This window comes from Helianthus annuus, chromosome 1 (assembly GCF_002127325.2).
Source record: "Helianthus annuus cultivar XRQ/B chromosome 1, HanXRQr2.0-SUNRISE, whole genome shotgun sequence".
Taxonomy (NCBI): Eukaryota; Viridiplantae; Streptophyta; class Magnoliopsida; order Asterales; family Asteraceae; genus Helianthus; species Helianthus annuus.
In genome coordinates this window covers 115,899,062-115,922,917 of record NC_035433.2, presented here as the reverse complement: position 1 = coordinate 115,922,917, position 23,856 = coordinate 115,899,062, and positions in this window count along the sequence as shown.

The following is a 23,856-nucleotide window of genomic DNA, read 5'->3' as shown; positions in this document are numbered from 1 at the left end:
CGAACCTTTGCTCAAGTGTAAACGCTCTAAGTTGCCAAGATCCTTCGCTGTCGAAGTCGCTGATGGTAAATCCGTCACTGTCGATTCCGTGCTTTCCAAGTGTTCCTTAATTCTTAACGATCATACATTCTCAATCAATCTCATACCTATGCAAATGGGTAGCTTTGACATCATAGTAGGCATAGACTAGCTTAGGCGAGTTCGTGCTGAAGTTGTTTGTTCTGAAAAGTTTATCCGTCTTTTCCTTCCAAACGGTGATTCTCTACACGTGTATGGCGAAAAACCTTCTCAGAGTCTCAAGCTTATGTCGTGTATCCAAGTGAACAAATGCTTACGCAAGGGTACCTTCGCCTTTCTCGCCCACATTGTGGAAAAGGAAGACAAAGGCCCAAGCATAAGCGACGATCTCGTCGAACGTGATTTCCCTGATGTTTTTCCCGACGATCTTCCTAGTCCACCTCCTGCTCGTTCTGTCGATTTTAGTATCGATTTAGTGCCTGGCGCTACGGCTGTCGCTAAGTCTCCCTATCATTTAGCACCTTATGAGATGCAAGAACTTTCGAGTCAACTTCAAGAGCTTTTTGATAAAGGCTTTATACGCCCTAGCACATCTCCTTGGGGCACTCCCGTTCTATTCGTCAAAAATAAAGATGGGTCATTCCATATTTGACTATCGTGAGCTCAACAAGCTTACTGTCAAAAACCGATACCCTCTTCCTCGCATTGACGATCTCTTCGACCGATTGCAAGGCGCGACCTGCTTCTCAAAGATCGATCTTCGTTCTGGGTATCATAAACTTCAAGTCCTCGAGGAAGATATACCTCAGACCGCCTTTCGAACGTGTTATGGTCATTACGAGTTCATGGTCATGCCCTTTGGTTTGACCAACACAACTGCTGTCTTCATGGATTTGATGAACCGTGTGTGCAAAGCAAACATGGACCGTTTCGTGATCGTCTTCATCGACGATATTCTTATTTATTCCAAGACACACGATGAACATGAGCGACACTTGCGTCTTATCCTTCAAGTTCTTCGTACCGAACGTCTATACGCCAAATTCTCTAAGTGCGAATTTTGGTTAAAAGAGGTTCAATTCCTTGGTCATACTGTCAACGAACTTGGTATTCACGTTGACCTCGCTAAAATCAAAGCTGTGAAGAATTGGATTGCACCAAAGTCTCCGTCCGAAATTCGTTCCTTCCTTGGTCTTGCTGGTTATTAACGTCGTTCTATCTCCAACTTTTCGAAAATCGTCGTTCCTTTGACCTCCTTGACTCAAAAAGAGAAACCTTTTGTTTGGGGTCCTGAACAAGAGGACTCCTTTCGAACTCTCAAGGACATGCTTTGTAATGCTCCTATCTTGGCGCTTCCCGATGGAAACGATGACTTCGTCGTGTACTGCGATGCTTCAAACCTTGGTCTTGGTTGTGTCCTTAAGCAACGCGACAAGGTTATCGCTTACGCATCGAGACAACTCAAAATACATGAGAAAAACTACACTACTCACGACCTTGAACTTGGCGCAATTGTTTTTACGTTGAAGATTTGGCGACACTACCTTTACGGTACTAAGTGTGTGATATGCACAAAATGCAACATATAAATTACATCAATTGTGGCATAAAACTAACCCTTTTTTAGTACTAATGTTGGAAAAAGTGTGCTTTTGTCTTCCTTTTGTATTTTCAGGATTAAATGAGCTCAAATGAACAAAAGAAGCAAAAAGGCAACTAAATCTAACATAAATACAAGAAAAGGAACGAACGTAGCATGCCCGACCTCCCGACAGCATCCTCCCAAGCAAAACAAGAAGACAGAAGCCTGGACACGCCCCGTGCTAAGTGAGCACGAGGGCGTGCCCAAGTATCAGCAGAAAAGACAAAGTGGTAGAAGCTTCTATTGCCCACCACAGGGCCATGCTCAGCGGACACGGGGCCGTGGTCAACTATAAGATTCACAAAATCCAGGCAAATCTCAATAGTACAGATATGCTTCTGCACACAGGGTCGTGCTCAGCGGATACGGGGGCGTGGTCAACTAATGCAGACAACATTTAATGAAATTGCAATGAATGAAGAGAGAGAGTCGGATGGGCACGGGGCCGTGCCCAGTGGACACGGGGCCGTGCCCGAGCTTCTGTTCAGCCTATAAATAGGAGTGCTTGGAGCTCTTGCAACTCATCCCTTGGCACACCACCTCTCTCACACTTCACCCACCACCCACCACCATCACAACACCATCATCCACCACCATCATCCATTGTCCATCATAGAGTGTGTGAGTCATCTCGGGATCCAAGATTAATCGTAAGAGTTCTTGACAATCAAAGGCCATGTTTGCCTAAGTCTCTTACATCACTTGGTGAAGACAAGTGTTTAGTGTAATACTTTTTATTTTTAACCTTTTGCACTTTTTACTTGGTTTTGTATTAATGACTTTAATTACTAGTTTCTTATGTTGAAGGTGATTCTTCCTTATCGTTTGTCCGTGGTGTCTTGGCATTATTTTACTGTCTATATAAAATAAAAGATTTTCACCATTCATATCTCCACGGTCTATATGGAGGTATGTTGGCTACCTGGTCGGGGGTTAAGGAAATGGTTTGGTAATAGTCTTGCCATTGTTCAGTGTATAGATCCTGCAAAGGACCTGGGTCAAATTTAGCAGGACCTCCTTCAATACCCAACGGTATTGGATGGCGGGGGTCCAAACTCTTTGATCCCCTCATAAGTTAAACTACTATTAAAACTTTAACCCGGCTACTTAGGACTGTATCCCTGCTGACTCAGACTACTTAGTCGAGGGTAACGTCACCTTCAAAAGCGGGGCCTCCCACATTATGCATTAATAACTTAATTAATTATCTTTCAATAATCCGACCCTTTAGGATTGTATCCTTGCTGACTCAAACTACTGGGTTGAGGGTAACGTCACCTTCAAAAGAGGGGCCTACTACAATAACTAAGATAATCTCTTAAACAAGTGCAAAAGTGCGAAAATAATCAAAGGTTACACTACACACGAGTCGGGTCCAAGTGATTCATCTTGTCCATCTGTGTTTATTTTTATTTTATTTTTCAGCATTTTATTTAGTTTTATTTTCCTAGTTTAAAAAAACCTTTTTCTAACATTTTGATTTGATTAGACGTTGAGGATAAACCGGTACTAAAAGCTCTTGTGTCCTTGGACGACCTCGGTATCTTTCCAACACTATACTACGTCCACGATGGGTGCACTTGCCCATATGTGTGTTTAGTGTTAGTGAATATCGTGTTTATAAATTTAAAACTTGGATAAAAAGTGTAGAAAAGGCTTAAAATATACACCTTAAATATATTACACTTCACGCACATCAAGTTTTTGGCGCCGTTGCCGGGGACACAAGGATTTTAAGAAAGTTAGGAATCAGCGGCCTAATCAGTTTTTCAAAACTATTTCAAAACGCGCGCACATTTTTTTTTTGCATTTTAGTTTAGTTTGCATTTACAGTAGCCTGAACATGGGGCCGTGTTCACTGAACACGGGGCCGTGCTACATATTTTTCATAAAAACACCCAGATACAGAGTTTGAACACAGGGTCATGTCCACTAAACACGCCCCTGTGCTCAACAAGACAAGCAACTTTAATTAAAACGCCCAGATACAGACCCTGAACACGAGGCCGTGTCCAGCTTCTGTTTCCTGTCTTTATTTTTATTTTCTTGTCCCGAGACTCTGTTGTGGTCTGCTGAGTGATTCTTATGGATCAATACTCAGGAGGCTACAACTACACCTATGAGGAGGATAATTATAGGGAAGACTATTGCATTAATTGTGGTAACCCGCACTCTGTTCAATATTACAACTCATCTCAACCATCCACTTCATACAATTATTATGAGGAGCCCAAGTACGAGCCATCGACTTCATACACATCATATGAAGACCAAAGGTATGAACCTTCTCACTCATACTCATATTTGGATAAACCAAGGTATGAGCCGTCATACTCATACTTTGAGGAATCAAGATATGAGCCACCACCTTCATATTCTTATTATGAGGAACCATGGCGTAAACAACCCACCTCATATGAGTACTATGAAGAACAAAATTTCGACCCTTATCCATCATATACTTACAATGAAGAACAATGGTGTGAACCATCTACTTCATATGAGTACTATGAGGAACCAAGGATCGAACAACCGGATTCGAGCTTTGAGGATCCCGATCCTTTCTCTATCACCGAAGTGGCCGATAGGATAATAGAAAAACTTAAAACTATCGAGCGATACATAAAAGAATCTCGCGCAAGGGATGAGGAGTCCCGCGCAAGAGAAGAATTAAATAAAGAAACGATAGTTGAAGAGTTAAAAATGGAAGAACAAATAAGTGAAAAACCGACATATGAGTTAAACAACAAAAGGGGTGAGGACGATAGCGTTAAAATTCAAGAAAAGTCTAATTTTGAAGAAATTAATCTCTTGTCACCTTCTTTTGAAAATCATTGTTTAATACCCACTCATGCTAAGTTTCTAAAAGAGTTAAACACTAACACTAAAATTGACGAAACGGTAAGTATTAACTTAACAAATGATCAAACTTCGCTAATAAAAGAAGATCCATTTGAAATTAACATTACACCGGTTCCATGTTTCTTTCAAAATTCCTTTATTAGTAATATTACAATTGATAAAGATCTTTGTGTTAATATAATGCCAAACTACATTTTCGAAAAATTAAGTATTAGTGATTTTTCTCCACTTCAAATACCCATTTTTCTATCTAATCGGAAAACAATAAAATCAATAGGGATAGTTGAGGATGTGTTGGTCCAAACAAATCAAATGGTAATCCCAACCGACTTTGTCATCCTTGATGACGCTCCTCTAATGTTGGGACGACCTTTTGTAAAAACTCATGAAACTTTGAAAAACCGGAAGTACAACAATCTATCTATTCAATTAGGGGCATTTAAAAAGAGTGTCGATCTTGAGCGTTCAATGAAATATCCAATTGGCAATGGCGACCCCCTAATTGAAGATGAGCCAGAACCACCTGATAAGGCGGGTCTAGCCAAGGACCCTTATAAACGTGGGGCACCACGGAGGCATTCCGCGGAACTATTCTTAGTTTTAGTTTAGATTAACTTTTATGTTTTCTAGTTTAGTTTTACTTTTCAGGAATAAAACACACTCGAAATGGTGGAGGTTACTAAGGGAAGCTTGAACCCATACCCCATGCACAAAAACAGAGCCTCCCGACAATTTTTCTTCATTACAGCAAGTTCAGAACGGGGCCGTGCTCACCCAACACACCCCGTGCCCGAGGTTCTGCAGAAAATGCCCAGTTCAGGTAACTGGACACGGGGTCGTGCTCACTGACACGCCCCTGTGCCCAGCCTTCTGTTTACTTTTGGTACTGGCAGTCTGGACATGGGGCCATGCTCAGCCAACACCACCCCGTGTTCAGCTACCCAGTAACATAAAATCTTGTTTTTAACCCACTTTTACACATTTAAATCAACCGAAAAACTTATTTTTTGGGACACATTGAGGACAATGTGTAATTTAAGTGTGGGGGGGGGGGTACTAAAACTTTGAATCTTGCAAGTCCTAATTAACAAGCCTTACACAAAACTCTATTGGAACCGCTAATCACCCCGAATTTTTTCAAATTTTTTTTTCATTTTTTTTACTTGTCTAAGTTTGAGTTGGGAATTTCAAGTTCTAAAAAAGGTTATATTTTTACAAGTTTACAACCGATAGCGTCGTGATAAAAAGAAGCAACATAAAAAAATTATGAAACGGCATGACAAGCTTAGTTAAAATTTGATTGTATATACTTGATCACATAAAAACCCATTCCCACAAAAGTGAGTTTTGAGCCTTTATTGAGCATACAAATACATATCTTTACACTAAATGCTCATTTTTCGTTTCTTGTGTGAATAGCCGCTTGGTTCGTACGACTCTAGAACTTGCCACAACAATGCATTCCCGGTCCTTATCAACTTAAACCCGAGTAAGTAAATGATGGAGTCATTAGGACTAACCCTTTTTCTTTCTTCACCATTATTTTTCATTTTTTTACCACCTACCCAAAATCCCCCTAGTTAACCCCTTTAAGCCTAAACCTTTTCATTTCTTAACCCAAAACAATCACCCTTTTTACCCACCTAAACCTTTTTATTTTAACCCTTTCTTTTAGTAACAAAGCTCGGTTTTTCTTATGACTTCCAAAAAAAAAATGATGATTTTGATAATGAAACCAAATAAACAAACAAGTTCATCAAAAATTACTTTGTTTGAAAGAAATGGTTCATCAAAATAAAATAAAATTGTGAAAAATAAAAAGTCTTTCAAAAACCGACGCTTTTCGCCCTTTCACTAACCACTAACCCAACCACCCACCTTTAGCCCAAGCCTAACCCTTCACCCAAAAAGTCCTCTTGATATTTACAAAGGTATATAGTTAAAAAGGAGGAGGATTGATTGCTTGGCAAGCTTATGGTAGGAGTAAGTTCCATGCCGCTCTCGAGTGATTCACTAAAAATACACCTTCGGCCGAGTGTTGAGTGATCCCCCGTGAGGTATGTGAACTTGTATATAAATGGAATTTAAAAAAAAGGCATGTTATGCCCTAATAAGTAATTTATCTTATGAAACATTTTTAATAAATCATGACGAATAGGATTGTAAATAAATAAAAATAAAACTTAAATAAAGAATCTTGGAAATCCCGACACTCTATGACAAGCCTAAAAACCTTCTCTTCTACCCATTCCATTTGGGAGTGAAAAAAGCCACATTATAAAGAGTTTTGCTTGAGGACAAGCAAAGATTCAAGTGTGGGGGTATTTGATGTGCACAAAATGCAACATATAAATTACATCAATTGTGGCATAAAACTAACCCTTTTTTAGTACTAATGTTGGAAAAAGTGTGCTTTTGTCTTCCTTTTGTATTTTCAGGATTAAATGAGCTCAAATGAACAAAATAAGCAAAAAGGCAGCTAAACCTAACCTAAATACAAGAAAAGGAACGAACGTGGCATGCCCGACCTCCCGATAGCATCCTCCCAAGCAAAACAAGAAGACAGAAGCCTGAACACGCCCCGTGCTCAGTGAGCACGGGGGCGTGCCCAAGTATCAACAGAAAAGACAAAGTGGTAGATGCTTCAATTGCCCACCACGGGGCCGTGCTCAGCGGACACGGGGCTGTGGTCAACTATAAGATTCGCTAATTCCAGGCAAATCTCAATAGTACATATATGCTTCTTCACACGGGGTCGTGCTCAGCGGACACGGGGGCGTGGTCAACAAATGCATACATCATTTAATGAAATTGAAATTAATGAAAAGAGAGAGCCGGATGGGCACGGGGCCGTGCCCGAGCTTCTGTTCAGCCTATAAATAGGAGTGCTTGGAGCTCTTGCAACTCATCCCTTGGCACACCACCTCTCTCACACTTCACCCACCACCCACCACCATCACAACACCATCATCCACCATCATCATCCATTGTCCATCATAGAGTGTGTGAGTCGTCTCGGGATCCAAGATTGATCGTAAGAGTTCTTGACAATCAAAGGCCATGTTTGCCTAAGTCTCTTACATCACTTGGTGAAGACAAGTGTTTAGTGTAATACTTTTTATTTTTAACCTTTTGCACTTTTTAATTGGTTTTGTATTAATGACTTTAATTACTAGTTTCTTATGTTGAAGGTGATTCTTCCTTATCGTTTGTCCGTGGTGTCTTGGCATTATTTTACTATCTATATAAAATAAAAGATTTTCACCATTCATATCTCCACGGTCTATATGAAGGTATGTTGGCTACCTGGTCGGGGGTCAAGGGAACGGTTTGGTAAGAGTCTTGCCATTGTTCAGTGTATAGATCCTACAAAGGACCTGGGTCAAATTTAGTAGGACCTCCTTCAATACCCAACGGTATTGAATGGCGGGGGTCCAAACTCTTTGATCCCCTCATAAGTTAAACTACTATTAAAACTTTAACCCGACTACTTAGGACTGTATCCCTGCTGACTCAGACTGCTTAGCCGAGGGTAACGCCACCTTCAAAAGAGGGGCCTACCACATTATGCATTAATAACTTAATTAATTATCTTTCAATAATCCGACCCTTTAGGATTGTATCCTTGCTGACTCAAACTACTGGGTTGAGGGTAACATCACCTTCAAAAGAGGGGCCTACTACAATAACTAAGATAATCTCTTAAACAAGTGCAAAAGTGCGAAAATAATCAAAGGTTACACTACACACGAGTCGGATCCAAGTGATTCATCTTGTCTATCTGTTTTTATTTTATTTTATTTTATTTAGTTTTATTTTCCTAGTTTAAAAAAACCTTTTTCTAACATTTTGATTTGATTAGACGTTGAGGATAACCCAGTACTAAAAGCTCTTGTGTCCTTGGAAGACCTTGGTATCTTACCAACACTATACTACGTCCACGATGAGTGCACTTGCCCATATGTGTGTTTAGTGTTAGTGAATATCGTGTTTATAAATTTAAAACTTGGATAAAAAGTGTAAAAAGGGCTTAAAATATACACCTAAAATATATTACACTTCACGCACATCAGTGTGTGGTCTTCACTGACCATAAGAGCCTTCAACATATCTTCAACAAAAAAGAACTGAACATGCGTCAACGCCGTTGGGTGGAGTTATTAAATGACTATGACTGCGAAATGCGCTACCATCCAGGTAAAGAGAATGTAGTAGCCGACGCTCTTAGTCGTAAAACTCATGTGAAGAGTGTTCGTTGTCTCCAACTCGTGTACGGTCTTCAAAGCCGTATTCGTGAAGCCCAATATGCCTCTATTAACGAAGGTAGTCTCTCTGTCGAGATACGAGGTGCTGTTGATGAAGATCTCGTGTCTAAATCTGATGGTATTTTATACTATTGCAATCGTATCTGGATTCCCAATCGTGAAAACCTTCGAGACTTTCTGATGAACGAGGCGCATAAATCAAGGTACTCTGTTCACCCTCGTGTTGATAAGATGTACCACGATATGCATACCTCCTATTGGTGGCCTGGAATGAAGAGGGATATCGCCTCTTAAGTTGCGAAATGTCTTACGTGTTCAAAGGTAAAAGCTGAACATCAACGTCCCTCTGGCTTGCTCGAATAGCCAGAAATCCCTGTCTGGAAATGGGAGAGCATCGCTATGGATTTCATCACTAAGCTCCCTTGTACTTCTTCTGGTCATGACAATATTTGGGTGATCGTGGATCGATTGACCAAATCAGCTCATTTTCTCCCCATTCGTGAAGATTTCAAAGTCGAGAAATTGGCTAGAATCTACACTGATGAGATCATCTGTCGTCATGGTATCCCCATTGACATCATTTCCGATCGTGATGCTCGTTTTACATCTCGTCTTTGGCAAACCTTTCAATCTGCTATGGGTACCGTTCTTAACCTTAGCACCGCTTTCCATCCTCAGTCAGATGGTCAAACCGAGCGTACTATCCAAACCTTAGAGGATATGCTTCGTTCATGCGTAGTAGATTTTGGTGGCAACTGGGATTCACACTTGCCTTTGATCGAATTCTCGTACAATAACAGTTATCATGCGAGTATTCAAATGGCACCTTTCGAAGCATTGTATGGTCGCAAGTGCCGTTCGCCTATTTGTTGGCACGAGATTGGTGAATCTCAATTCACTGGTCCCGAGCTTATACAAGAAGCAACGGGCAAGATTTTACACGTTCGAGACAACTTACTGAAAGCCAGGAGCCGATAAAAGAGTTACACCGACAATTGACGCAAGCCTTTGGAATTCGAGATAGGTGACTTCGTACTTCTCAAGATATCCCCTTGCAAGGGTGTGGTTCGATTTGGTAAGAAAGGAAAACTCGCACCTCGTTACGTTGGTCCTTTCAAGATCCTCGAAAGGATTGGCAAGGTTGCGTATAGACTGGACCTACCTGAAGAACTCAACAATGTACATCCTGTCTTCCACGTATCCAACCTAAAGAAGTGTCTAGCTGACGAAGGACTTCAAGTCCCACTCGAAGACCTCCAAGTCAACGAGACCTTGCCCTTTGTGGAAAAACCCGTCGAAATCATGGATTAAGGAGTCAAGATATTGACGCGTAGTAAAATTCCTATCGTCAAGGTTCGATGGGAAGGAAAACGTGGCGCTGAATTCACTTGGGAACTCAAGAGTGACATGAAGACGAAGTACCCACATCTTTTCGTTACTTCTTCCTAAATTTCGGGACGAAATTTCCTAAAGGACGGGAGACTGTAACGCCCTGCTTCTTCGTACTTTCCTTAATTAGAAGGTCTTACTTGTATTTCTATTTTTGTAAGTCTTGTGTTCTTGTAATCATATTTCGTTTCGTATCATTGTAATCCGAGACTTCAATCGTAATAAAATTAACTATTTCATACCACTTATACTTTGTTTATCTATTCAGGGTTGTACATTTAAATCCGTTTATACCTTTGATACATACCATCATCCGATACGTATTCATGCTTCTCGTAAAGATGCGTCTAATCTACAAATAATTATCATGAATGCATGACCTTAAACATGCTATGCTTGTAGTTACATCGTTACATACTTGGTTGATACATTTACTCACTTCTCACATTTGATTAATACTTAATATATGTCATGAAATTGTTAGCTAAATTTTAGGTTATTGAACATAATATACCTTGAAGTATATTATTGATTAAACATTAAATTAGCATTTATATATATATAAGCTCAATAAACTAACTAACCAAATAATCATATCATCTAATTTACATTGTAATACCAACTTAGTTGGCAAAACAAAAGAAAAATGGAAGCTGATCCATTCGAACCCATGATCAGCGGCATCTTTGGCCATTTTGTTTCATCCAACAAATTACAACATCTTATATTATGTCTATATAAAATAATTAGGACTTTAATGGTGACAAAAAATATATAATAGAATATATTTCAAGCTGGTCTCGGCCAAGCAGTCTTGCGCCCCCAAAAAAATTGGCTAATCAGCCAATAAGTCTTTTTATTATTAGTTAGAATTTTGGCTCCAATTTGTTGGTTAAACCCCCACCCACTCCATTTAATGCCAACTGGTGTGTGCGAGGTGTATTATGATTTTATTGATATTTTTAGCCTATTTTACGCATTAGTCAAGTTTTAAATTTATAAAACACGATATTCTACTAACACTAAACACACACATGGGCAAGTGCACCCATCGTGAGCGTAGTATAGCGTTGGTAAGATACCGAGGTCGTCCAAGGACACAAGAGCTTTTAGTACCGGTTTATCCTCAACGTCTAATCAATCTAAAATTTTTGAGAAAAGATTTTTAAAACATGAAAATAAAAACTAAAAATGTAGAAATAAAAATAAAATAAAAACAGATAGACAAGATGAATCACTTGGATCCGACTCGCCTTTAATGTATCCTTTGATGATTTTCGCACTTTTGCACTTTTTAAGAGATTATCTTAGTTATAGTAGTAGGCCCCTCTTTTGAAGGTGACATTACCCTCAACCCAGTGGTTTGAGTCGGCAAGGATACAATCCCAAATGGTCGGAATATTGAAAGATAATTAATTAAGTTATTAGTGTGAAAAGTGGTAGGCCCCTCTTTTGAAGGTGACATTACCCTCGGCTAAGCGGTTTGAGTCAGCAGGGATAAAATCCCAAGTAGCCGGTTTAATGTATTAATAGTAGTTTACATATGAGGGGATCAAGCCATTCGCACACCCGCCATCCAATACCAGTCGGTATTGAAGGAGGTCCTAGTAAGCTTGACCCAGATCCTTGCAGGATCTATACACTGAACAAGGCAAGAACCTTACTAAACCATTCCCTTAACCCCCGACCAGGTAGCCAACATATCTTTATATAGACAGTAGAGATATGAATGATGTAAATCTTTTACTTTATATAGACAGTAAAGTAATGCCAAGACACCACGGACAAATGATAAAGAAGTTTCACCTTCAACATAAGAAACTAGTTATTAAAGTCGTTAATACAAAACCAAAAAAAAAGTGCGAAAAGATTAAAAATCAAAGTAATACATTAAAAACTTGTCTTCACCAAGTGATGTAAGAGACTTAGCCAAACATGGCCTTTGATTGACAAGAACTTTTACTATCAATCTTGGATCCCGAGACTACTACACACACTCTAAGGTGGATGATGGCTGATGGTGGTGGATGTGGGTGTTGTAGTGGTGGTGGAGTGGTAGTGAAGTGGGAGAGTGGTGGTTTACCAAGGGATGCCTTTGAAGTGAGCCAAGCACCTATATTTATAGCCTGAACAGAAGCCCGACCACGGCCCCGTGTCCAACGGACACGCCCCCATGGCCATCCTTTTCTCTTCCTTCATTAATTGCATTTGTCAGCATAGGGCTCAACACGGCCCGTGTCCAGCGGGCACGGCCCCGTGTGTAGAAGCATATCTGTACTACCAAGATTTTGCAAGATTCTTATCTTAGCATTGACCACGCCCCGTGCTGAGCTGGGCACACCCCCGTGGTGGGCGTAGAAGCTTTCACAGCTTTGTCTTTTCTGAAGGTAGCTGACCACGCCCCCGTGTCCAGTGGGCACGGCCCCGTGGTCAGTCTTCTGTTTCTGGTTTTTGCCTTTGGGGATGCTGCCGAGAGGTCGGGCATGTCACGTTTATTCCTTTTCTTTGTAGTTATGTTGGTTTTGGCTGTATATTTGTTCCTTTTGTTCGTTTAAGCTCATTTGGTCCTGTAAATTCAAAAGGAAGACAAAAACACACTTTTTCCAACATTAGTACTAAAAAAAAGGTTAGTTTTATGCCTCATTTGATGTAATTTATATGTTACATTTTGCACACATCACCAAACCACTTAAACCCTAATCCTTCCCTATAAAACCCAAGTGCTATCCAAGCATTTTTCACTTTGCTAGTCACTCACAACTCTCTCAAATCACTCCAAATCGCAGCTGATTCCAGAAGTTCGAGTAGATTGATACCTTCTTACAAAAGTGAGTATAACTCACTCATTTCTTATCTGTTTCACTAGATTCTTTTTCTACTTGCTTGGATTAACCTTAGGAACGTTTCCATTGGTTTTCCATGGAAAACCAGGCCCTGGAATGTCACCAAAAATGCTCCAAAGTTGACTGTAACTTTCTGTTTTGAATCAAACTTTGTTAAATCTTGTTTAAACTTGAGTTATCTCATCTCAAACCTATGTCCTTATGTTTATAACCACATCTATGGTTAGTTAGGCTTTAAAAACAAGGTTGAGACATGTAAAACCAGAGGTGTAAACCTCACAAACTTTCTGTTTTGTTCAAGGGTTTAACCCACAAGTGATGTTCAAGCCTAAAGCTTGATGATTGTGTGATTTAGGATTAGCTTGGGCTATCCTACTTGAATATTCACACATTGCTTGATGATTTCTCATAGATTAGTTGTTCATATTCTATTATTTGTAAGTTCATGATCCTCCTTGAATGTTCATAACATCAAGTGTAGTGGTGAACACCTAGAGGTATCTAAATGGAAGACTTGTTCTTCCTACCTCCTACATGACTTCCATGACACATAAGAGGTTCCTAAATGGAGGATTCATCCTCCTACCTCATGCTTGATCTATTTGACATATTCACATAGTACATAACCTATATATTACCTAAGTAATCAACTTTTGATGATGATTTAATGGTCACTTGTCAAGGTGTTTGGTTACATCATCTAAAACACTATGTGCAAGATGATTACTTTCATACGATATGTTCCTACGTTTTAAACTCCGAATCTTTAATCTACCGTTATACTCCAATACTCATACGCCTTGTTTTCTTCGTGTAGAAGGACTTGGTGTTCCAACCTCCTAATCAACAAAAACTCTCGCGGATTTATCACGTGGAAGCTTGCAAAAACCGTGAGTACACTTGACCCATTTACCTTTAAAAACACTTTGGGTTGTAACATGTTATTATACGAACTTCACTTTCACACACTTAAAACATACTTTATGATCTCAATCCGTTATACATGCTACTTGTTTACTTAGGTTCATGCTAGATTTTACAGGCTTTATGTCATTAACTTTGCTAAGCCCTCAACTTAACATATATAGCGCTATAGGAGTAGCACACCACCCGTCAGGGTCTTGTTAAGTCTTTATTCTAAATGGTCTCGTCACTTTTGTGGCGAGGGATGCTAAATACTAGTGGACACTTGGGTTTGACGTATTGCTATGCATGCTAGTTACCTTGTTTACAAATTGCCATGTGGATTCGAGAAAATGCTTTTATACTTATGCTATACTTATTCAAACCTTGTGTACTCGCCTTTGCTTTTGCATTGAACTTTATTTTAAATATGTTACAGGTTGAGGATGATGATGCTATGAAACGAAGTAGCGATGATGCCTAGATACACATTTAGACGTCTTAGGTTTAAAGTGTTGTATCAATTTTGTTTTGTTGTGTTATGAACATATTGTTATGTGAAATTTCTATGTAATGTTGACAATTTGACTTTTGAAATGAAAATGGTTGATTTAAATATTGTCACAAATAGTGTTATCAAGTCTCTTGCAATCTATTTCGTCCCACTCCGATGATTCCGTCATTGGTTGGGGTGTGACATATAAGGTGAAATACGATTTCTCATGACATTGGGCCACTAGAGTATTGCTAAAAGTAAATTGGGTCGGCATTGCGTATCTTTAATGGCCCAAATCCAAGAAAAAAAGGGTGGTGGCACATGGTGTAATCATTTCTTCCTTTGTTATAATCAATTCCTTCCTATAGATTGAAGCCCTGCACAACTACTCGAGCCTTGTTATGTATAATCACACCTCGAGCATCTTTCTCACATTTGAATACCCATTGAGTCCCGATTTTGTTCTTATTCTCTGGAAGATCAACTAAGTGCCAGACTCCTAACTTCTTAAATTGCATAAGCTCTTCCTCCATCGCATTCACCCAAGAATCTTCTTTCAGTGCATCTTTAAATGTTCTCGATTCGACTTGAGATATGTAAAAAGCATTAGCGAATTTATTCTGAACTATGGATACTTTTCAATAAAATCAACTTAACGACTTTTCTATTTATTTTCAGGTTTGTACTCCACTCGAAGGAACAGCAATTACATTTTGAAAATGATGATTGTTATGAATTCTGAGTGAAGAATGTGTAGGAATATTTACTTTAGAACTTAGATTGTTCAAGTTAAGCTCGACTACGTTCTCAGTTACTAGTGTACTTGTCACACCCCGATTTCCACGTGTCACCGGTGGGCCCGGTGTGGGGTACAGTGACGTAGTTGGCATCGTCATAGACAATCAACACAATATAATAATGCACAGCGGAAGCAGAATAGAAACATTTCAACTTTAAATAAAGTGCAATAATAAATATCACAGTAGTTGAAATGGATCCACAGGCGGATCAAATAAAATAAGATAAAAATAGTTCAACAGATATATGTCGTCCGAGCTTGCGAGACTATAGTGGACGCTCTTAGGAAACAGCCAGCCTATTTTCGTATAGTACCTGCACTTAACCTTTTGGGAAAAATACGTCAGTTTACACTGGTAAATACAAATCGACTGACTCATTTTGAAAATGATTGAAAATTGATTTAAATGCACAAGGCATAAATATTTTTATTAACTTGGGATAATTATATAATATAAACTTGTGAACGAATTACATGCACTTATATCTCTGGTGGCCCGGGATCTGCTGTCCGGGCTAGAGATTAAATGACACACCACATTAAAGAGTTATACACGTCGGGTGTACGCCTACACCCCGTGCTCTGGTCGTGGCCATCTCGTAAGAAAATGCCAAGGATATCCGGGACACGGTCAATAACCCCCCAAAGCCTTTAAGTAAGACAAGACTGTTTAAACGAAGTCGCACAAGCTATTCAAGACTGTACACCCATAAGGCGCAGGACTTGTGCGCCCGATCAAGCGGTATTTTAAATACCGTACCCCAAGCCCGTATAGGGAAAATAAGTCAAAATGTATTTACCTGAGCAAGTATAAGTCACAAATGATAAGTGTTGGTAGCTTTTACCGGGCCTCCTAATCTGGAACAAAGGTTTATAATTAACCTATTAGATTCCTAACGGCCTTTTATTTAAGCCTAAGCTTTGACCGGTTAGTTTTAGGAATGATACGGTTTACGCACGATTAAGCGAAAGACCGGATAGGATGTGATTTAGACCCGACAAGTTTGGAATACTTGTATAATATGGGTACACTAAATACATTCTGGATTTTGAAATAAAAATGATATCGTTTGACCCGTTTCGGTCAATTTACGCAAACTAGTTACGTAAACCGAACCGAACGCGATAAGGGCGATACGGGTAGACCAATGATTCAAATGCAAGTTCCCTGAGATAATATGCTCAAAATATGATATTATATCAGTAAGTTATGTTCTATATTGCCCGGAATAATTTTAAACCCAATTTATGCCTTAGAAGGGCATTTTGGTCATTTAAAAGATAATAAAAGGGTAAAATTTGAAATCTGAGTTTCGGGTCTGGTTCATACAGTAAATATATTTAATATAACATATTATATCAGTAGGGTATGACCCATATACCAAATTTATCATTTAAAACCAAACTATGCACCGTAGGGGTATTTTAGTAATTTCACAAGGGCTAAAAGTGCCAAAACTGGAAGTCTGAGATCATATACTTATACTTACTGTTATTATATGAAAATATGCTAAACACATCAGTAGGTATAGGTCTTATATGTTTAAAACGAGTATAACGCTCACTATGCGCTTAAAACGCTAATTATGCGATTTAAGGGCGTTTTCGGGTTTTCAAATTAAATCTGAGATTTTTATATTTCCAGAATACTTAAAATAATTTATTCATCATATAAAATCAGTAGAAAAAGGTTTCGGGTCAAAAGGATGTGTAAAACTCGTTTTATGGCTTAAACGGTCAAAACCGACATAAGCCGAAATGACTAGGCGATCTAGGACCCGTTCAGTCAAAAATTAATTAAAAATCATCAAAATTCCCAGAATATTATATTACTTCTGTTGGTAAAAAGTTTTATACCAAAACGTGGCCAGAAACGGGTTCTACGCGAAAAGGACCGTTTAGGTAAATTTATAATATAGTTTTACGCTAATGGCCATAACTCACAATCTGGACCACCAACTGATCCGAAATTTTCGGTGCAAGTTTATATATTAGAAATAAAGATTTCTATCCTTTCACTTTTCCAAAAATCACGTTTTATAACAAAAAGGGCAAAATAGTCAACTTTATGCATAAATCGGAAACATGCATTCGAATAGGCTATGCATAGACTCAATCAAAGAAAATTCCAGAAAGTTTAACTAAAATAAAAATAGTCAAAAATACTTTCCAATACAGATCTCGAACATGCATGTACGAATCCGAATCGATAGTCTACGAAATAATCGTTTTACAAGACTTTTGGTTCCGATTCGTGGCTATACTATAGATTGTCGAGTTGATGATGATTAAAACACATTCTTATATGTGTTACAAGTTATTTATAATGATCAATCAGATTGCATGTCTAATATATTAACATTCAAGCTTATTTTTGCGAAAATCAATTCTGTTGACTTTTTAGAAACATGTTTGACTCGACAATTAGCATGCATATAGTGGGATTCAGATAGTGCCCTTTAGAGGGTTTGTTTCCCACATAAATACCAATCTATAACAAGTTTCAATTCGAGAAACGACTGAAAGAAATCCGTTTAATCAGAAAGTCAAAGCTTATGAACAAACAGTTTGACTTTTACTAATATTTGCAACAAGAACAAATTAAAGAACGAATTGGAAGCTTACAAGAGTCCTATAGATGTTTAGTGAACACTAGGATCGGCCTTGATGATCAGATTAGCTCCAGGAAGTTTGCCTTGAAAGTTCTTGAGAGCTCTTGAGAGAAGTGAGTCCTTGGTTACTATGAAAATGTCCAAGAATTGCCATTCAATCTGATTTAAATCTGTAAATTGAGGTTTACTGTAGAGCTAGGCATGCAAGGGACACTATTGGAGCAAAATGGAGGTGCACCCAGCTGGAACCAACTCAAAATTCGGACTCAAACAACTGAATTCGCGAAACTGGGTATCTGGGCACCTTATACGGACCGTATGGTCCTTGCTTTACGGTCCGTAAGGACCTGGTCTGACCAGCAAGTTTCCATAATTGGCAGAAATGGCCCCTGGACTTGTACGCGATGTTTCGGCTACTTTTCTCGACCCGTAAATCCCCAACCTTGGTTTTTAAGAACCTTAGGACTTTTACCAACATGGAAATGTCCTCGGAACATTTTGCGCTCAACCGAAAAGCCCTGAAATTCGACGTTGACGCTTTTAGTCCTTCAAGTACGGTTTTGGCCATAACTTTCTCATACGTTGACGAAACTTCATGAAATTTTTACCACATATTCTAGTGAGTATATTTTAGCTATACAAAGCTTCGGGTCTGCCAAAAGTTCACTCAGAGGTATAAATTAAACATGTTGACACTTTTGGCCCCTATAGTTTGAAATACTTCACTTTTGTGCAATTTCCGCGTCGTATGATCCATGAACCATCCGTTTAAGGTTATAAACATTATGTAGGGTTATCATAGAGTCTATTTATCCATTGTTGACACTTTGGACCCTTACGTTCCATAGTTTTCACTGTTTGTCACTTTTAGTCCCTCTAAAGTATGTTTTCACATAACGGAACCTTATGACACGTGTCAAGACATTATTGGACGAAATTTTTCGAGGTGTTACATCCTCACCCCCTTAAAAGAAATCTCGACCCCGAGATTTATTTAAACAAATGGGGATATTTTTCTTTCATCGTGGATTCCACTTCCCACGTATACTCGGGTCCTCTACGGGCATCCCATTTGACCTTAACAATAGGCACGTGCTTCCTTCGAAGCTTCTTTACCTGTCGATCCTCAATCGACAAAGGTTTTTCCACAAATTTTAGACTTTCGTCTATGTGTATATCTGTATGCGGTATAACCAGTGAATCGTCAGCGAAACACTTCTTCAAATTACAGATATGGAACACATTATGAATAGCACTAAGTTCTTCAGGCAAGTTTAACTTGTAGGCGACTGACCCGACGCGTTCGATAATCTCGAAAGGTCCTATGTATCTCTGGCTCAGCTTGCCTTTCTTTCCAAATCTCATCACACCCTTCCAGGGCGATACTTTAAGCAATACTTTTTCACCCACATCAAAGTGAAAATCTTTGCGCTTAGGATCCGCATAACTTTTCTGCCTATCCCTGGCAGCTTTCAAACGATCACGGATCTGAACGATCTTGTCTGTCGTCTCGAAGACGATATCCGGTCCAGACAACTGGACATCTCCAACTTCTGCCCAACAAATGGGCGATCTACACTTTCTACCGTATAGGGCCTCAAAAGGCGCAGCCTTGATGCTGGAATGGTAGCTATTGTTGTAGGAGAATTCAATCAGTGGTAGGTTCTTATCCCAACTACCACCCAAGTCGATTGCACATGCACGAAGCATGTCTTCCAAAGTTTGAATAGTACGCTCACTCTGACCATCAGTCTGAGGATGGTAAGCCGTACTAAAATTCAAACGAGTGCCCAACGACTGTTGGAAACTCTTCCAAAAATGTGACGTATATCTAGTATCTCTATCAGAGATAATAGATATAGGTATACCATGTAGCGCTACTATCTTATCGACGTATAATTGAGCTAACATATCTGAGCTATACGTCTCTTTGATGGGTAGAAAATGAGCTGACTTAGTCAGTCTATCTACTATGACCCATATGGTATCATTTCCCTTTTTCGTCTTTGGCAACTTGGTGATAAAATCCATTGTCACCATTTCCCATTTCCATTTGGGAATTTCAGGTTGCTGAAGCAAACCTGACGGCTTCTGATGCTCAGCCTTGACTTGCGCACAAGTCAAACATTTGGCTACATGCTCAGCTACTGACTTTTTCAAACCAATCCACCAGTAGTTTGATTTCAAATCCTGGTACATCTTATCTGCTCCAGGATGAACTGAGTATTTAGAGCTGTGGGCTTCCTGGAGGATAACATCCCGAAGTCCTCCATATACTGGAACCCATATTCATCCGTTTAGTCGTAGTATTCCATCTTTGTCGTGGGATAACTGCTCCTCAGTTACTCCCAACTTTTCTGCAGGATAGTTAGCTTCCAGCACAGCTTCCTTCTGTGCAGCTAACACCCTTTCATTCAAATTATTTCTTATCTCAATGCGCTTGGCATTGATTCTGATCGGTTTAACCCTTTCCTTTCTACTTAAGGCGTCGGCAACCACATTTGCCTTGCCTGGATGGTATCGTATCTCGCAATCATAATCATTGAGAGTTTCCATCCATCGCCTTTGACGCATGTTCAATTCCTTCTGATTGAACAAGTGTTGAAGACTCTTGTGATCCGAATAAATTATACACTTGGTTCCATACAAGTAATGTCTCCATAGCTTCAAAGCAAATACAACTGCACCCAATTCCAAATCGTGGGTGGTGTAGTTCTTCTCATGCACTTTGAGTTGTCGAGAAGCGTAGGCAATGACTTTGCCTTTCTGCATGAGTACACAGCCCATGCCAGTATGTGATGCATCACAATACACCACAAATTCATCTATACCATCGGGCAATGTCAACACTGGCGCGTTGCTCAACTTCTTCTTCAGGATATCGAAGGATTCCTGCTGCTTAGGGCCCCAATCAAACTTAATCTTCTTACGGGTCAACGAAGTTAGGGGCGCAGCAATTCTTGAAAAGTTCTCAATAAATCGCCTATAATATCCTGCCAATCCGAGGAAACTGCGAATCTCAGTAGGAGTCTTCGGCTCCTGCCAGTTCATGACTGCTTCTACTTTAGCGGGATCTACTTGGATACCACGCTCGCTTACAACATGTCCAAGGAATTGGACTTCTCGAAGCCAAAATTCACACTTCGAAAATTTGGCATAAAGCTTCTCTTGATTCAAAAGTTTGAGAATACAACGAAGGTGTTTCTCATGATCAGCTTGGCTCTTCGAATAGATAAGGATGTCGTCAATAAAGACGATAACGAACTTATCTAAATAGGGTTTACAGACGCGATTCATGAGATCCATGAACGCGGCTGGTGCGTTTGTGAGCCCAAACGGCATCACTAGGAACTCGTAATGTCCATAACGAGTCCTAAACGCTGTCTTGTGTACGTCTTCATCCTTGACCTTTAACTGATGATAACCTGACCTCAGGTCAATCTTGGAGAAATAGCTTGCTCCTTGCAACTGATCGAACAGATCGTCGATCCTGGGTAACGGATACCTATTTTTGATAGTGACCTTGTTAAGCTCACGGTAATCGATGCACAGACGCATCGACCCATCCTTCTTTTTAACAAACAAGATTGGCGCTCCCCAAGGAGACGAGCTAGGTCTAATAAAACCTTTGGCTAAAAGCTCATCCAACTGCGTCCTCAACTCCTTCATCTCCGTTGGTGCCAATCTGTATGGTGCTCTTGCTACAGGTGCAGCGCCTGGTATGATATCTATCCGAAACTCTACTTGCCTATCCGGTGGCAAACCGGGTAGTTCTTCAGGAAACACTTCAGGATATTCCGAGATAACAGGGATATCCTCAATCTTCGGCTTCGGCTCATCTATGGTAACTTGTGCCATATAAATGACACATCCTTTCTGCATGCACCTGGATGCTTTGAGCATGGACACTTGCTCAGGCAATCCATGCTGGGTATCTCCTTGAATAGTAAGTGACTCACCAGACGTAGTCCTAACTATTACTTGCTTTCTATTGCACAGAATCTGGGCTTGGTTACTCGACAACCAATCCATGCCTATTACTATGTCGAATCCAGCTAACTTAAAGGGAAGCAAGGATAGCGGGAAAGAATGATTCCTAATGGATATAACACATCCATCTAGAACAGTTGAGGCGGTTTCTAAGGTTCCATCGGCTAATTCCACCTCATATTTCACGCTTAAGGTTTTAACAGGAAGGTTCAACAGTTTACAAAACTTATCATCTACAAACGACTTATCAGCTCCTGAATCAAACAAGACTCTAGCAAAAACATCATTTACAAGAAACGTACCAGTAATGACGTTGTCGTCAAGGACTGCTTCCTTAGCGTCCATTTTGAAGACTCTCGCATTAGTCTTCTTCCCATCATCTGCTTTCTTCGCGTTCTTTGGGCAGTTGGGCCGAATATGCCCCTTCTCGTTGCAACCAAAACAGGTTGCATCCTTCATTTTCTTGCAATCCACAGCTTTATGATCTGTGGACTTGCAGATTCCACATCGTTTCTCCGAAGACTGGGATTTTGTTTCTAACCGACACCTCCCAAAGTGGTGTCTCCTGCAGATTTTGCATCTGGGTTTCTCACCCGACTGATGATCACTTTTCCCAGACCCCGACCCTTTCCTGTGGTCGTGGTTCCCTCTATATCGCTTCTCAGACCTTCGTGAGGTGTCATCCTCACGTTTCCGTTTGTTCTCCTCAGAGCTCTTCATAGCTCTCAATCTTACCACATCCTGAGTGAGGGAGAGGGATAGATCTGCTACGGATCTAAATGTAGTGGGTCTTGAAGCTTTAACACTCGCCTTTATCTCCGGTGCCAGACCCCCAATAAATCGAGCAATCCTACGCGGCTCCGGGGTCACCAGATAAGGCACTAAACGAGACAACGTGTTGAACGTAGTAAGATACGCTTGACAATCGAGGTTCTTCATAACTAAGGATACAAAATCCGATTCGATTCGCTCGACCTCGTGCTGCGGACAGAAGTTCTCTTTAATCAGGGCCACAAACTGTTCCCATGACAAACCGTACAGTGTGGCCTTACCGGCAGCTTGTAGGAGTGACTTCCACCATGCTAATGCATCTCCCTTGAATGACTGGGACACGTACTTCACGACGTCCCTATCAGCACACCCGCTGATATCAACCACAGTATCCATCTCATCAATCCACGTCATGCAATCGACGGCCCCCTTTTCCCCAGTGAAATCTCTGGGCTTGCAAGATACAAAATACTTGTACGTACAGGACCTGCTGTACGTGTCATGTTTCAGCTCAATCTCCTGCTTTGGGACGCTGCTGTGGTTGGAGGAGTGATTATCATCCTCAGCTTTCTTTGGCTCACTCTTTTTAGATGGCGGCTTACTATGAGCCCCTGAATGAGTCTTAGACTTGACATGCGTCACTGTGCGGGTTCTACTCTGAGTACCACTAGATTCCTTGAACTACCTATCCATAGCCTTGGCGACAGCATTATCTATCAGTGCTTGCAACTCTGCACCGGTAACGTGAATCTTTGCATTATCTGAGTGTTCCCCAGAATGACTGTTGGTTTCCTCCGATTTGGCCATTGTAGCTTTAAGCTACAATAAAGGACAATGTCTATTTTAGAACCTAACAGTATCATCGTTCTTAAACGATTTATTAACCATGGTATCAAAAACCTTAGCAGTTAATTTAATAAATTTCATTCAGGCTCTTATTAGCAATCAAGGAATGAAAATATATATATTGGCACCATAGGCCTAGTCACAAGGACAATCACTAAATTATAAATTTAGATTTTTATAGGATTATAAATTGTATAATTAAACAAATAATCCTTTACTAGACAGAGGGTCATAAACCACAACTGTCATTATATAACATAGTTATAACCCGTAGGTATCAAGTCATAAACAGACTTGTGTACAGATATAATCTGTAGATATTTCTTTTCTAGGCAGGGAGTTATAAACCACAACTGCCACTATATGACATAGTCATAACCCGTAGGTATCAAGTCATAAACAGACTTGTGTACAGATAAA